This window comes from Oncorhynchus tshawytscha, linkage group LG30, assembly GCF_018296145.1.
Source record: "Oncorhynchus tshawytscha isolate Ot180627B linkage group LG30, Otsh_v2.0, whole genome shotgun sequence".
Lineage (NCBI taxonomy): Eukaryota > Metazoa > Chordata > Actinopteri > Salmoniformes > Salmonidae > Oncorhynchus > Oncorhynchus tshawytscha.
This window is the reverse complement of record NC_056458.1, coordinates 21,390,244-21,407,259: the sequence shown is the minus strand read 5'-3', so window position 1 is coordinate 21,407,259 and position 17,016 is coordinate 21,390,244.

Below are 17,016 nucleotides of genomic sequence, written 5' to 3'. Positions count from 1 at the left end.
CCTAAAGCCAACACCTCATTTGGCCGCCTTTCGTTCCAGTTCTCTGCTGCTGTGACTGGAACGAATTGCAAAAATCGCTGAAGTTGGAGACTTTTATCTCCCTCACCAACTTCAAACATCTGCTATCTGAGCAGCTAACCGATCGCTGCAGCTGTACATAGTCTATCGGTAAATAGCCCACCCATTTTTACCTACCTCATCCCCATACTGTTTTTATTTATTTACTTTTCTGCTCTTTTGCACACCAATATCTCTACCTGTACATGACCATCTATCACTCCAGTGTTAATCTGCAAAATTGTAATTATTCTCCTACCTCCTCATGCCTTTTGCACACAATGTATATAGACTCCCCTTTTTTCTACTGTGTTATTGACTTGTTAATTGTTTACTCCATGTGTAACTCTGTGTTGTCTGTTCACACTGCTATGCTTTATCTTGGCCAGGTCGCGGTTGTAAATGAGAACTTGTTCTCAACTAGCCTACCTGGTTAAATAAATGTGAAATAATTTTTTTTTTTAAAAGCCACTCGATAGCTCACCAACAGATATGAATGGTATCTGATGCTTTTATACATGTCTTTCTACTTGAAAGTCATCTCACACAATAAACTCCCGTGGCTTATTTTTCAAATGATCATGTTTCAATTCTAAATGTCTGCGCAAGAGTGAAGGTTTCCTCCGAGAGAGTAATGTTTAATGTGATTGGATGTTAATTATTAGACTAGGCTACCTGTATTTGACATTGTGTTGTTATTTTTCAGAACAGTAGTTTTATTTTTATTTTATTTTTGGCAGTGAAACGAGACTACCCAGGCGAGAAAAAAACCTCACCCAAATGTATAGACCCGTTGGAATAATATAAATGTAATGTTTGAAAATGTGAAGATTTTGTTTTTTAATGCTGAATCGTCAGTTAGCGTTGTTGATCCTGGATCATTGAAAAAAAATGTGACGGTACGTGTACCCCAGTTTGGGAATACCTGGCCTAGAACATTAAGATACAGGATCAACACAGCTAAATGCCGATCCAGGATTGATACATATAAATTACGATCCAGAATCAACACAGCTAAATTACGATCCAGGATAAACACAGCTAAATTACGATCAAGGATAAACACAGCTAAATGCCGATCCAGGATAAACACCGCTAAATGACGACCCAGGATAAAAACAGCTAAATGATGATCCAGGATCAACACAAATAAATGGTGATCCAGGATAAACACCGCTAAATGACGATCCAGAATCAACATAGCTAAATGATGATCCAGGATAAACACAGATAAATGATGATCCAGAATCAACACAGATAAATGATGATCCAGAATCAACACAGCTAAATAACGATCCAGAATCAACACAGATAAATGATGATCCAGAATCAACACAGATAAATGATGATCCAGAATCAACACAGCTAAAACCATATCAATTTGCATTACCTAGGTAGGCATTTATTTTCAAGTAATTTGCTCTCAGTCACTGATGAGTGCGTCACCGCAGCCATGAAATCCGTGACACGATCTGATTGTGTCAATCTAATACGCTAATTGAAAGCAACCCGTAGCCACTTTTCATCAGTGAAGAGAAACTGTACCCATAAACTGATTCTGGTATAATTAGAACACAGAGGCTGCTTCAATCACAAGAGGCAAACATTTTCCCTCTCATTAAATATAGTCTTGTTCAGTGCCACTGTGTCTCTCGCTAATAAGATTTGCTAGAAGTAGTACAGAGTACAATTTCCCTCCTGTGATCCAGGGAGACTTGTCTTTTCTCTCCTCTCCTCTGCTTCACAGTAAAGTCTAAAGAGACCCTTTGATCTCAGGTAGTTTCTTCAATCCTCCGGATTAAATTTAAATCAAGACGCCTGGCTATTTTTAAGAACAATGCTAGGTTTGTGCTGAACAAGGAAAAATAATAATTAGGTTTTTCTTTCTTTACCATTATTCAGTGTGAATAAGGTTGGAAAGGGAAGTGGTGCCTGGATGTGCTGTGTGGATAAACTAGGGTTTATGAATTAAGGGCTGAATTCAAATGGCCTTTATGACGTCTTCCATAGCAGATTCAGCTGGATATACTGTGTTGAGTGTGTGGAGAAACTGTCATACTTAGCATTGGCTATAAACTGTATACAATGTATCTTCTTAGCTGGACTAGTATTACCACTTGTGGTAAACCGTGGGGTGTTGGGTTGAGCGTGCAGAGATTAACACAGAGACAGGGAGGTTCTAGTCAGCAAACACGACTTTACTAGGCAATAAAATAAACATAACAACGAAATCTCGTAGGTTTGACTCGGTCGTTCTTCTCAGCTTCTGCTCTGTGTCAGTCTCTCTGTTCTTCCTCACGGTGTGCCACAGTGCTACTTTTATGTGGCCACCACGGCTGGTTGGCACTTTTCCCTGATTACTTCTACTTGGAGCCATCCATGTCGGGGTGCCCAGCCCAACGTCGCAACACATACCTCCCCTCTATTACCAACCCCGGGGTAGACCTCCCGCGATACCACCCCCCAAGCAGGTGGGTGTGGGCAAGCTGCAGGACAGTCCTAACATACTGGCTAGGTATAAGTAACAAGTCTTTTGTCTCCCCCTTGTGCTTTACTACCTGATACAAAGAATTACGCTTGATGGCGAAGTGGGGGTAGCGCCACTCACTTACCCAATGTAACAGCATGCCATCCACCGCAATCAACTGGCCCCTCACGTTCTGGAGATTGGGGTCTTCTAACTGGGCTGTCCTGAACTGACCTGTGAGGATTCCCGTGTTGGGAGGTCCGTCTGGTGTCTCCATATCCATAAGGGGAGCCTGAGGTCTACCACGCATGATGGCTCGCTTCCCGGAGCTGGGTCGTCTCCGTCCTCTGGGTCTGACTCGGGCCCAGTGGACACCTCTCGCGGTGGGGGGGTGGGTTGCGCAGGCAACCATTCTTTTCCCTCTCCATCCTACCTCGCATGCGCGCCTCCCCAGGTCCCTCCTCCACAGTGCCTGAATGAGAGGGCAATCTCTACCGAGGAGAATGGACACGGGCAGGTTAGGAACAGCCCCCACGTGCATCTGGCACTTCCCCCTTGGGGTGGTTATCCTCACCAGCATGTTTGGGCACCTCGTCATGTCCCAGTGTACACAGGAAACTGTCCCCTCCTCGTCCCCCGGTTCATCTTTCCTCTCTCGTGTGAGCCACTACAGGCCAGGGTCACCATGCTGCCGGAGTCCAGCAGAGCACTGGTGTCGAAGCCATCAATTCGTACAAGAACCATCGGAGGGGCCATCTCAGTGTGCTCCCAGCAGGAGGTGACATAACTCGCCATCCGGGTTACCCCAGAGCTGGGGGATGCAGAGGGCATGGCCTCCTCCCGGCCGGGACAGCTCCACATAAGGTGTCCCAGCTCGCCGCACTTATAGCAGAGCCTGTGATGTGGGTCCAGCAGCGGACGTCGTCGCAGGATTTGTGTCGCCCTCTCACTTCATGGCCTCGGCTGGTTCTGTCTGGGCCTCCTTCAACCCCTCGCCTCTCTCTGTGTTTTTCTTTCCCCGCCCCGCGTCCACTCTCTCCGCCCGGGCCCCTTTCAGCAGGTCCTGGGTGTTCTGGTGACGTTCCACAGCGGTCAGCAATTCCTCCAGGCTCTAGGCTCTGGGGGTTCTGCATGCTCGCCGTCTTCTTCATCTCGTATGGGAGGGCTCTACTAACTACGTTTCAGATGATGATTTATCCTTGGGATAATATTGTTTCATGGGATAATGTAGAATGATGCTTGGTGTCTGTTGTCTTTTAGCCTTCCAGCCTTCCTTTTAGCCTTCCAGGCCAGATGTTCTACCTTGATGAGGCAGACAAATACCCAGTCATCTCTGCATATCTATCTTGACACACAGTGGCAGTTACAACACTGAACATGTTTACATGCACCGTTAGGGGGCCCTGAAGTGGTACCAGAAGTAACACTGACTGGGAATGCATCACACCCCCACCTCCACCCACACGCTCACACACATTTGGGAGATCAGCATACGCATATGCCTTCTGTCAGAGAGAAGGAGCGATAAAAAGTGACAGTGAGCATCAGAGCCATTTCCACTGGGGGTGAAGCCATAACAACATGGAGTTGTCACTGAGGCACTGAAGAAGGGCTGTGGGGCTAAGAGGCCTGGCTTTGGGATCGCTTTACTGGCAGTGTTACCTTGGGCACCTGGGTTGTCTGAAACAGTATGACAGTCACCACCATGCTCCTAGTAAAGCAAAGATCTCTCCCTTAATTTACAGTGGACTATAGTCCTAATGATGTGGTCATAAGGTAATTGAAATAAAGCTAACCAGATCTATATCTGAATCTGAAATCCATGTAATGGTCTGTATTTTCATAGCAGGTAGCCTAGTGGTTAGAGCATTGGACTAGTAACCGAAAGGTTGCAAGATCAAATCCAAAGTCTTCTGCCCCTGAACAAGGTAGTTAACCCACTGTTCCTAGGCCATCATTGAAAATAAGAATTTGTTCTTAACTGACTTGCCTAGTTAATTAAAGGTTATATATATATATATATATATATATATATATATATAAACGGCACATTAGTTGGAATCTCCCTCTACTCCTCCTCAGCTACATACACATAACATATAGTCTCCTTTGTTCTCTAATTGCTCTAACAGTGCACTATTGTACAACTGTTTCTGTAGAGTAATCCCCCAGGAGGATGTAGAATAAAACAAACACAACATGAGATATTCACCTCAAGCATACAGTATAGTCCTGCACTGTTACAGTTAGAGATTGTAAATCACTGGGTTGTCTCTCTACATCAGTAGCTTTCATATAGCTGGAAGCTTAGCCTTCCATTTTACAGCCCCTCTGCTGTGTACATGTGTGTTTGTGACCGACCTTGGATGGTCACGGTTCTTTGGGACTATGATTGTGGAAACTGAAAGAACGGTGGTGAGTTCCGACTCCACATTGTTTTCTCTGCTCTGACTGGGTCATGGTTTTCTTCCAGCAGCTTGTCAACGTGAGTAATCGCCTGAACACTCCACTCTGAGGAGACTAGGAGAATGTGGCGTTTTGTTGCTGTTAGTGCTAAGATGTTTTCAAGTGCTCCCAGGGCACGCATGAACTTAGCTTCTCTCTCTCCTTGGCTGTCCCTTGCTGTCTCTGTCTGTCTGCCTGCCTGCCTTGAATTTGTACATCTATCCACCTGCTCTCTCTGTGTCTCTCTTTCAGTGGCGACCCGTCATTCAGGGCAGATGGGGCAGAGACCCACCTGTTTTGAGACTCACATTTTTTTTGGGGGGGGGGGTCTTACCTGTTTTGCATGTTATTTTGTCATTAATATGTGTCACATGTCAATTTGCAAACATGTAAAAAAATATATATATATCATTGAGTTAATAAAGCCGCATACAAACATGGTCTCTTTTTTGTTTTCTTGAGTAAGGCAGCTCCAAAATGCAGGTGTTTCAGCCTAACTCATTGCTTTCTGTGGTAGTGGGGAAAGTCATCAGAAAACACAGAGTGTTGCGCTGTGATTGGCGCAGTGTTCTGTCACTCACTACGTCACTGCCAAGTCTAAGGGTAGAGCTAGAAAATTATAGCCCCTTGGGTGCTGCCATAGAGTTACATTAGAAGTGCCCATCCAAGAAGGCTCAAGGTCATTGGCCACAGATACAATTATGTCAAATCACATTATATGTACAATAGCTTTGATTGGACTGATCATGTCAACATCATACATTGAAAGTCTTAGCTAGCAGTCATCATTTTGAATCAAGTCAAAAATCTACTGGCAAATCATTTTGAATTCTTCTCATATGAAGACAAATAATGAAGAAAAATTGGTGTACAGGGAGAACACTGTAAGAAAATGTTCATGTTCTGAATTTCGCTACTGTACATTTCAAAAGTGCTAAACAAATAGTTATATTGATTACGTCCGTCCTAGCTGGATCATTAATGTCTTATTCTAAATTACTGATTGCCTCTTATCCACTTGTCATCCCCTTATGACATAGTTTGTACATCTCAATTGTCATTAGAAACCACATTTGTTTAAGCAAGTCAGCCATATCAACAAATGAGGCTGAATGAACTGTTTCGCTGCCAGACAAGGCTCCGCTGATAGCCAGGTGTAGCAGTGGTAAGATGTAGGGACTGCTGTTGGGACAGCTTTATGTAGGCCCTAACAGTTTGTGGGCACCGTTTGTCACCGTTATAGTTCAATTCATGTATTGTTTACTGTTGTGTAGTGGCTTTGCTGACACGCATCCCACTTTTTTTGCCCCACCAAGATTTACATGCTAAAATCGCTCAGCTCTCTTTATTTCCTCATGTTCAGCTCATTTACCCACTGTCTGTCGTTTAGCCTGATGATTTGAAGAGTCATGAAGAGTTTTGAGTGGTCTGTTATTTGACTGAAAAAACACTTCTATCTCCAGGCCATCAGACTGTCACTGTTACTAGCTGGCTACCACCTGGTACTCTTCCCTCCACGTTAGAGACTGCCGCACATCTATGTACACTGTCATTGAACACTGGTCACTTTAATAATGTTTGCACACTGTTTTACCCACTTCATATGCTTTATTATTGTCAAGGCTCATCCTATTTAACTACTGTTGTATACACCTTTTCTATTCATATACTGTCCATAGTGTCCATAGTATATGAATAGAAAAGGTGTGTACATCAGTAGTTATATATAGCTTTAGACACCTTTTCTATTCATATACTGTCCATACTGTCTATACGCACAGGATTTGTGTGTATTGTTTGGTATTTTCCGGTATTAATGTACGATAACACCTGCATAATATGTGACCAATAACATTTTATTTTATTTCATTCCAAGCTGAGAAATGTAATTGTCATTTTAGTGCAGGAATTCAGACATGATCTTACACTCTTAGAAGAAAATTAATGGTTCTGCGTTTGTCCCCAATGGTTACAGGTAGAACCCTTTGGTGGTGAAAGGGTTCCACGTAGAATCTTGTATTAGTGATAGTTATTTTTAGAGTGTTCTCCTATAGGAACAATTGATAATTCGCTATGCCCTGCCCCAGAATTTTGGGCAACCAACTTTTATTGCATTGTTTGCTTTCTAATTAGCTAGCTCTCATTGACCACCAATGTTGCTAACGCTAGCTAACTAGCTAGCCATTTAATATAACGAGTTTTGTCCAAATGTAGCTATGTTATCTAGCTTTGTTCGCTATACAATGAATATAACTCTTATCTGCTTTTGACCTCAGGGTACGATTTTAAAACACTAACTCCAAAGTGGTTACCTAGTAGCTCTGACCGTATTCAGCGCCATCAAGTGGCTAGCCACACTACAATAATCATTTTACCAGGTTCCCGTAAAACAATTGTAATGACAGGCCAACCCAACATGCCTGAGAGTCTCCTGATTAGCAAAGGGGAGTCTGTGTTGGATTTCATTTTATTTTAAAAACACAGTTTAAGATCATTGTGAGGGGTTTTCTTCAGTGGTTTGAATGGGGAATTGGGCTTGTGGACAAATGTGGTCCGAGGTTGCAACAGTGACCTTGGGGCAAGGCTTAGTAAAGGGGTCAACTGAAGAACACTTTATGGTTCTAGGCAGCACCTTATTTTCTGTGTAGCATTAATAAAATAATATATCAAATAAAACATACATACTGTACATATTGCTCAATGAAACTTACATAGATTATTGTTGTACTGTAGGTCTACGGTACACAGATCATTTAGTTATAGGCCTACTCACTTACAGTGGGATGCTACGGAGAGGTCAACATCAGTGTACTAGTCATGTCCTTACATGAAGGAAACAGTTTTGGCAATATAAAGGCCTATTCGTGCTGTGGCTTTAGCCTGTATGGAAAGGCCTGCTCCTATTTTTCATCATTGCCCTTTTCAAAAAGGCACCACACATGTCAGAGGAAAGGTCAGTGAGCTCTGAATAACATTAAACATCCGCACAGCCTCTTCCCTCCCTTCCCCTCAGACAACCCCCGCTCCCTCCATCTAACCAATAGATTTTTCAACAGATGTAGATAACCTTGCCCATCCACCATAAAACAAACCAAACCGCAATGAAGACAGGGAGAGGTCTCCTTTATCCTCCTCACACGGGGGCAGTATTACTCTGTCTGATGCTGCACACCCACCACCACCTCCCTCTCTCTATCAACGTATCCTCCTGGCATGTTCTTCATTTACCCTTACTGCAGAGCAGAGCAGAGGCTTGCAGCAGGCAGCAGCCCTCCTTCCACACGCTGCCACCTATAACAAATAAAATTGTATTTGTCACATGCGCCGAATACAACCTTACAGTGAAATGCTTACTTACAAGCCCCCAACAATGCAGTTTCAAGAAAATACCATTTTTAAAAAGAGTAACAGATAAGAAAATCAGCGGAAAATGTTTTATTTATTTTTTATTTCACCTTTATTTAATCAGGTAAGCTACTTGAGATCAAGTTCTCATTTGCAACTGCGACCTGGCCAAGATAAAGCATAGCAGTTCGACACAACAACACAGAGTTACACATGGAATGAACAAAACATACAGTCAATAATACAGTAGAAAAAAAGAAAACAAAGTCTAAATACAGTGAGTGCAAATTAGGTCAAATAAGGGAGTTAAGGCAAGAAATAGGCCATGGTGGCGAAGTAATTACAATATGGCAATTAAACACTGGAATGGTAGATGTGCAAAAGATGGATGTGCAAGTAGAGATACTGTGGTGCAAGAGGAGCAAAATAAATAAATACAGTATGGGATGAGGTAGATAGATGGGCTGTATACAGATGGGCTATCAACAGGTGCAGTGATCTGTGAGCTGCTCTGACAGCTGGTTCTTAAAGCTAGTGAGGGAGATGGGAATCTCCAGCTTCAGTGATTTTTGCAGTTCATTCCAGTCAGTGGCAGTAGAGAACTGGAAGGTAAGGCAACCAAATGTGTTGGCTTTGGGGGTGACCAGTGAGATATACCTGCTGGAGCGTGTGCTACGAGTGGGTGCTGCTATGGTGACCAGCGAGCTGAGATAGGGCGGGGCTTTACCTAGCAGAGACTTGTAGATAACCTGTAGCCAGTGGGTTTGGCAACGTGTATGATGCGAGGGCCAGCCAACGAGAGCGTACAGGTCGCAGTGGTGGGTAGTATATGGGGCTTTGGTGACAAAACGGATGGCACTGTGATAGACTACATCCAGTTTGCTGAGTAGAGTGTTGGAGGCTATTTTATAGATGACATCGCCAAAGTCAAGGATCTGTAGGATAGTCAGTTTTACGAGGGTATGTTTGGCAGCATGAGTGAAGGAAGCTTTGTTCCGAAATAGGAAGCCGATTCTAGATTTAATGTTTGATTGGAGATGCTTAATGTGAGTCTGAAAGGAGAGTTTACAGTCTAGCCAGACACCTAGGTATTTGTAGTTATCCACGTATTCTAAGTCAGAGCCGTCCAGAGTAGTGATGCTGGATGGGCGGGCAGGTGCGGGCAATGATCGTTTGAATAGCATGCATTTAGTTTTATTTGCGTTTAAGAGCAGTTGGAGGCCACAGAAGGAGAGTTGTATGGCATTGAAGCTCGTCTGGAGGTTAGTCAACACAGTGTCCAAAGAAGGGCCAGAAGTATACAGGATGGTGTCATCTGCGTAGAGGTGGATTAGAGAATCACCAGCAGCAAGAGCGAAATCATTCATGTATACAGAGAAGAGAGTCGGCCCGAGAATTGAACCCTGTGGCACCCCCATAGAGACTGCCAGAGGTCCGGACAACCGGCCCTCCGATTTGACACACTGAACTCTATCAGATAAGTTTTTGGTGAACCAGGCGAGGCAATCATTTGAGAAACCAAGGCTGTTGAGTCAATAAGAATGTGGTGATTGACAGAGTCGAAAGCCTTGGCCAGGTCGATGAATACAGCTGCACAGTAATGTCTCTTATCGATGGCGGTTATGATATCGTTAAGGACCTTGAGCGTGGCTGAGGTGCACCCATGACCAACTCGGAAACCAGATTGCATAGCGGAGAAGGTACGATGTGATTCAAAATGGTCAGTAATCTGTTTGTTAACTTGGCTTTTGAAGACCTTGGAGATGCAGGGTAGGATAGATATAGGTCTGTAGCAGTTTGGGTCTAGAGTGTCACCCTTTGAAGAGGGGGATGACCGGGGAAGCTTTCCAATCTTTGGGAATCTCAGATGATACGAAAGAGAGGTTGAACAGGCTAGTAATAGGGGTTGCAACAACTTCGGCAGATAATTTTAGAAAGAGCGGGTCCAGATAGTCTAGCCCAGCTGATTTGTAGGGGTCCAGATTTTGCAGCTCTTTCAGAACATCAGCTATCTGGATATAGGTGAAGGAGAAATGGTGGGGGCTTGGGTGGGTTGCTGTGGAGGGTGCCGGGCAGTTGACTGGGGTAGGGGTAGCCAGGTAGAAAGCATGGCCAGCCGTAGAGAAATGCTTTTTGAAATTCTCAATTATAGTGGATTTGTTGGTTGTAACAGTGTTTCCTAGCCTCAGAGCAGTTGGTAGCTGGGATGAGGTGCTCTTATTCTCCATGGACTTTACAGTCCCAGAACCTTTTTGAGTTTGTACTGCAAGATGCAAATTTCTGTTTAAAAAAGCTAGCCTTAGCTTTCCTAACTGCCTGTTTATATTGGTGCCTAACTTCCCTGAAAAGTTGCATATCACGGGGGCTATTTGTGCAAATGCAGAACACCACAGGATGTTTTTGTGCTGGTCAAGGGCAGACAGGTCTGGAGTGAACCAAGGGCTATATATATTCCTGGTTCTACATTTTTTGAATGGGGCACTTTTAAAGAATAACTAGGCATTCTCTACTGTCGGGATGAGGTCAATGTCATTCCAGGATACCCCGGCCAGGTCGATTTAGAAAGGTAATAATGAGGGGTGGTCGTTTGCTCGCAGACCCGTTTCGGATGCAGGCAATGAGGCAGTGATCGCTGAGATCTTGGTTGAAAACAGCAGAGGTGTATTTGGAGGGTGAGTTAGTTAGGGTGATATCTATGAGGGTGCCCGTGTTTACGGATTTGGGGTTATATCTGGTAGGTTCATTGATATGTTATGTGAGATTGAGGGCATCAAGCTTAGATTGTAGGATTGCCGGGGTGTTAAGCATGTCCCAGTTTAGGTCACCAAGCAGCACGAGCTCAGAAGATAGATGGGGGGCAATCAAATCACATATGGTGTCAAGGGCACAGCCGGGGGCAGAGGGTGGTTTATAGCAAGCGGCAACGGTGAGAGACTTGTTTCTGGAAAGGTTCACTTTTAGAAGTAGAAGCTCAAATTGTTTGGGTACAGATCTGGATAGTAAGACAGAACTCTGCAGGTTATCTTTGCAGTAAATTGCAACACCGCCCCTTTTGGCAGTTCTATCTTGTCGGAAAATGTTATAGTTAGGAATGGAAATTTCAAGGTTTTTGGTGGTCTTCCTAAGCCAGGATTCAGACACGGCTAGGACATCCAGATTGGTGGAGTGTGCTAGGGCAGTGAATAAAACAAACTTAGGGTGGAGGCTTCTAATGTTAACATGTATGAAACCAAGGCTTTTATGGTTGCAGAAGTCAACAAATGAGAGAGCCTGGGGGATGGGAGTGGAGGTAGACACTGCAGGGATTAACCTCTACACCACCAGAGGAATAGAGAGTAAAAGGAGCAGATTTCTGGGCACGGTAGAATATATTCAAGGCATAATGTACAGACAAAGGTATAGTAGGATGTGAATACAGTGGGGGTAAACCTGTGCATGTAGTGATAATGAAAGAGATATTGTCTCTGGAAATAGCATTTAAACCAGGTGATGTCACTGCGTGTGTGGGAGGTGGAACTAAATTGTTAGCCGAGGCATGTTGAGCAGTGCTAGAGGCTCTACAGTGAAATAAAACAATAATTACAAACCAGAACTGCAATCGACACGGCATGGTGACGTTAGGGAAAGGCATGCGTAGCTGGGTGATCATACAAGTCCAGTGCGTGGCTTCAGGCAGCTAGCGGCACGGGGCTAGCAGGCTAACAGAAAGGCCTTAGAGGGATGACGCGACTGTGGCCCCCTCGTGCAGTTACATCAGCGGACGGATCAGCAGGGCTCTGTGTGGTAAACCAGGACAATTGGCAGAATATGTATAGTGGCCGAAGAAATATGTCCGAAGGGCTTCTTAAGCCAGCAGTCCAATGTGCTTAAGATAGCTAGCAGTCTGCAGATTAGCGGCTGTGTGTTCAGGGGTGATTAGCTGCTATAATTCCAGGTGAAAAAAAATAAAAAAAATAAACAATAATCATAATAGAAATGTGAAAAAAATAGTTTCAGAGCTTGCGGTAGGAATCCGGAGATATCGAGAAGAATAAGTCCGACTAGCTCTGGTTTGAGTCGCAGTGTACAGACTGGCGAGAGTTGTCCGGGATAAAGGTAGCTGATGACCGCTAGCAAAGGATAGCTGACTGCTAGCTAGTGGCTTCGGAATGTATTCGATGGGCCTCATAAGCCAACAGTCCGTTGTGCTCTAGACAGCTAGCATTCAGGGGACGTTAGCTGCGAAGGTGGAAGGTGAGAAGGTTCAGAGCTTGCGATAGGAATCCGGGGATATGGAGAGAAAAATAGGTCCGGTATGCTCTGGTTGAATCGCGTTGTACAAACTGGCGAGAGCTTTCCGAGCTAGAGGTTAGCTGATGACCGTTAGCTGGCTAGTTTATGTTGGACAGGTTCCAGTAATAGAGGCAAAGAAAAATATGTTAGAGAAAAAGCAGGTCCACACCACATTGGGTGAGGCGGGTTGCAGGAGAGTATTTTGAAGTAAGGGTTTAGAAAAATATTAAAAGATATGTGAAGAAAAATATATAAAAATATATTGTATGTACATGGGACACGACAATACGAAGGACAAATACTTCTGACTGCTACGCCATCTTGGATCATAATAACAATAGCGGGGCTATATACAGGGGGTACTGGTACAGAGTCAATGTGCGGGGGCACCGGTGTCGAGGTAATATGTACACGTAGGTAGAGTTATTAAAGTGACAATATATAGATAATAACAGAGAGTAGCAGTTGGGGGGGTGCAAATACTCTGAGTAGCCATTTGATCAGCTGTTCAGGAGTCGTATGGCTTGGGGGTAGAAGCTGTTTAGAAGCCTCTTGGACCTAAACTGGCGCTCCGGTACCGCTTGCCATGCGGTAGCAGAGAGAACAGTCTATGACTAGGGCCTTCCTCTGACACCGCCTGGTATAGAGGTACGAATGTTTTACACTTACCTAATCACCTACATGTAAATGGATTCCCTCCTCCCCTTCTTCCTTCCCAACCCCCCTTTGTCTCTCATTTTGAGAGGGTTTATTTAATTTCCTCTGCTCATAGTGCTACATCTATTCCACCTTATGCAACTTAAAGATGCTGTCCAGGATCTTAATCGCTAACACATTTGTAACATATTGTACAAATTGGAATTTGTAACATATCATACGATTGAAAAAATATATACAAATGTTTTCAAAACTACTGTCTGAAATTATACAAAAGGCCTTTTCACACCAACTGCTTTATGTTTTTTTCGTCCGAATTCTGGAACAATACGGATTCCGATTTTGATGCACAAAACTATTCACACCAAGTCTGATACACAAACGCTGCTGCTGCAATCATTCTCCGTGGCATAGGTTGTCCAGTGGCTAGAGAGGAAGACATAATGAGAGAAATACTCTAAGCTACTGAATATATTGTAAGATGATTGAATCATGGCAGGAACTGGCACCTGTCGTCATTCCTCACACACACACACACACACACACACACACACACACACACACACACACACACACACACACACACACACACACACACACACACACACACACACACACACACACACACACACCTACACACACACACACACACACCTAAAAGGACACCTCAATCAAAGCCACTAGCTCATCTGACACAAAAGCAAATTACATTTCTCCTTCCTAAAAACCTAGGTCTACCTTCAAATCCTAGCTGTTGGCTACAAAAAAAGGCAACAGTAAACATGTTATCCCCCATGAATGATACAGCACCCACCCTTGGACCCATTGAGATATCGCGTGTGACTAACGAGTTTAAGTTATTGTATGTGATCACATATTATCCATTATATTGACCAGATACTCCATTGGCCACTGTAACAATGAAAACAAATGTTTTGAAAAATGGACTGCAGTCGGGAAGAGGCAAGATCGGGTGGGACCATTCTAGCCAATGAAAGGGCAAATACACATGTGAACAACAGGCACTCTGATATTAAGTATTTTTTCTCAAAGTTGCCGGGATGTCACGTGTCCTATTTATATTACTCCTAACAACCTAAGGACTATGAAATGTCTATTCTATCAAATAAGACACATAAAGAAAATAAGCCATTCCATGTTTTGTTAACCAAATTCAACACTCTCTCATCTATACACAAACCTCTTACTTTATGAGTGAAAAAAATAAAAACAACTCCTAGAGAAGATTTTGGGCCCATTTATCCCTCTCTGGTGTGACTCACACATTTCTGTTAATTACTACAGCTCCTGCCTTCGGCCAATCAGTGTACTTTGTAAATGCCGGATCTCTATGGCAAGACTCATCATTCAACCAAGTTTCGTCAAAATCAGGCCAGTGCTGTCTGAGATATCGCGTGGTATGGACAAATGGACGAACGGACGGAGACCAATCCACAGTCCCCTCCCTGATTTTATTGTGTGGGACAACTAGTATATATTATATGATAATACTAAAACAATGTAGGCTGGTTTATCAGCTGATAGACAGCTGTGTGATAGCCTATGATGAAGATTAAATTGATAACCAAAAATAAAAAACACCCAACCTTTCCATAGCCTGATCAGATGTTGATGAATTTGAATGAATCCATGGTTGGTTATGCTGACTACATTTTAATTTAAAGTGAGCGTGTAAGCTTGCCCATCCACTATAACACAAATTACAATGAATGCAGAGACAGAGGGAAAGGCAGCCCCACATGAAGCAAAGTGCTTAAGTTGTTATCAGTCAAGCTCAGTTAGCCTCAGAGCATTTTCTTAACTAATGTTTCGCTGCACGGAACTTGGCATGAGCAGAGGCTAAACCATGATCAGATGTTAATGCAAAAATGCATTCCTTAGGGGAAATTGTTTTACAATAGGTATATTGAAACAGGCTAGGCCTTAGTTTAGAGTCTCACAAAGGCAGAAAATCTCACCCAGATTCAATTTATTTAAATTTTTCTCACCAAAAAAGCTCATTTTCCACCGGTCTGTAGGAAACGTTCAGCTCCCTTTCTCCTTCTCCTTCAATCTTACTATCTCCAGCATTTTGGCAGTAATCTCTAGTCAATAGATTGGGGATTAAACCGAGGGGATTTATTCAAGGACAGACACCCAGAGTCACAGATGATGAAATGTTATGAACTTCATTTTTTTTCAATGAATTAATGATAGTTTAAGCTGTATGTGCTGTGGGTGAAATTGAGTACTGGTAATCACAGTAGCCCTTTACACTCGTATCCGTAGATGGGTTGAAAAAGGCAGATTTGGGCACTGATAAGCACCTTAATTGGAACGCAGTATCTGTACAGTAACGTGCTATACAGGACATCAAACCTCAGAGTCTCTGCTTCACAGCTCTGTATGGGTTTTGACTTACAGCCATTCTGAATTTGAGCACCCTCCGCAACAAAAAGTTGCACCCATCCCTCCCTAATTGGGCAATTTTTGCACTGTTTTTATTGTCTCAGTGAGGGAAATGCTGTAAATTAAGAGGAGTCTATGTATTTTGAAAGATGAGACGTTGAGGATTCTTGAGGTGAGATAAGATCACTGTCGAACCAGGGTCGGAGCCTGTTTTTAATTTTAATTTTATTTCTGGCGGGATGCAGGGCTGTGTTCCACACAAAACAACTACGCTTGCTCTAGCTCAAAAGAGTACCTTATAGTTGAAGACACTTCTTTGAGTACTTAAAATGCAATGAAATTACTTAGGATCTGTGCACACTTAGGAACTGTCCACACCAGTTAGACCTCTCACTCAAACCCTTGACATGTTTCTTCCTAATCTTGCACCTACCCCAAATCTTAGCATGTTACTGAATGTGTCCAGAGTATTTTCAGATTTCGCTATCGAAAGGTACAGTAAATGTAAAATACACATAAAAATCAACAGTGTCATGTTTGGATTCAGTCTTGTCAGGTGAACTGTTGTGTCTTCACCTAATAATGTCCTCACCTAGCCTAATAACTTTCCCATAATCTCCAAACTGTTCCATTTTAGTTGGTACCATGGTTATGCATCTGCTTTTCATATTTCTTCTGTAAGAAACATTTCAATTTAGCCCTATCCATATAGACCAATTCCTACCAGTGTGAAGAGTTAAGACACATAAGTGTTATTTTAATGAATGACCGTTTAACTAAGTTCTATGAGACTTGTCAGAAGAGTTTCCGTTGACAGTTAGTAATTGGTAACCATGTTTTTCCCTCATCCCCGGTCCCCATCTCCTGGCCCACCAGCCCCTAATACGTCTCCTTTCGGACCCCTACATTCCTGTGGTGAAAACGTTAGTGCTGGATCCCATTTCCTGCTGCCTCTGTAGAGAACACATGCAGACAAACCCACATGGAGATGGTTATCTGGTCAAAAGGCCATGTAATCCAAACCCTTCCTTTTCAACTGCTTTTTTCCTCTGTTTCAATTCTGACAGTGAAACAAACTTGGTTCAGTCATGGTTTTAGATACTGTGTTTTTCTGAGTTTCCTCCATGGTCATCTTCTTAGAGCATAATTAGTATGTGTGTTTTATCAATTCAAACAAATTTGTTAACTTGACCCTTCACATCCTCAAAGCATACCGATGTATGGGTTGAGTTTGTAAACAATTGCCATGTTGGGCGCTGACTGGAAAATATGTCAGAAAGAGTCCATCACATGGGATTTACGCACATTACTCCCATGAATAAGCAGACAGGCCTCTCCATCTGGGGGAACACATGCAGTCTCAA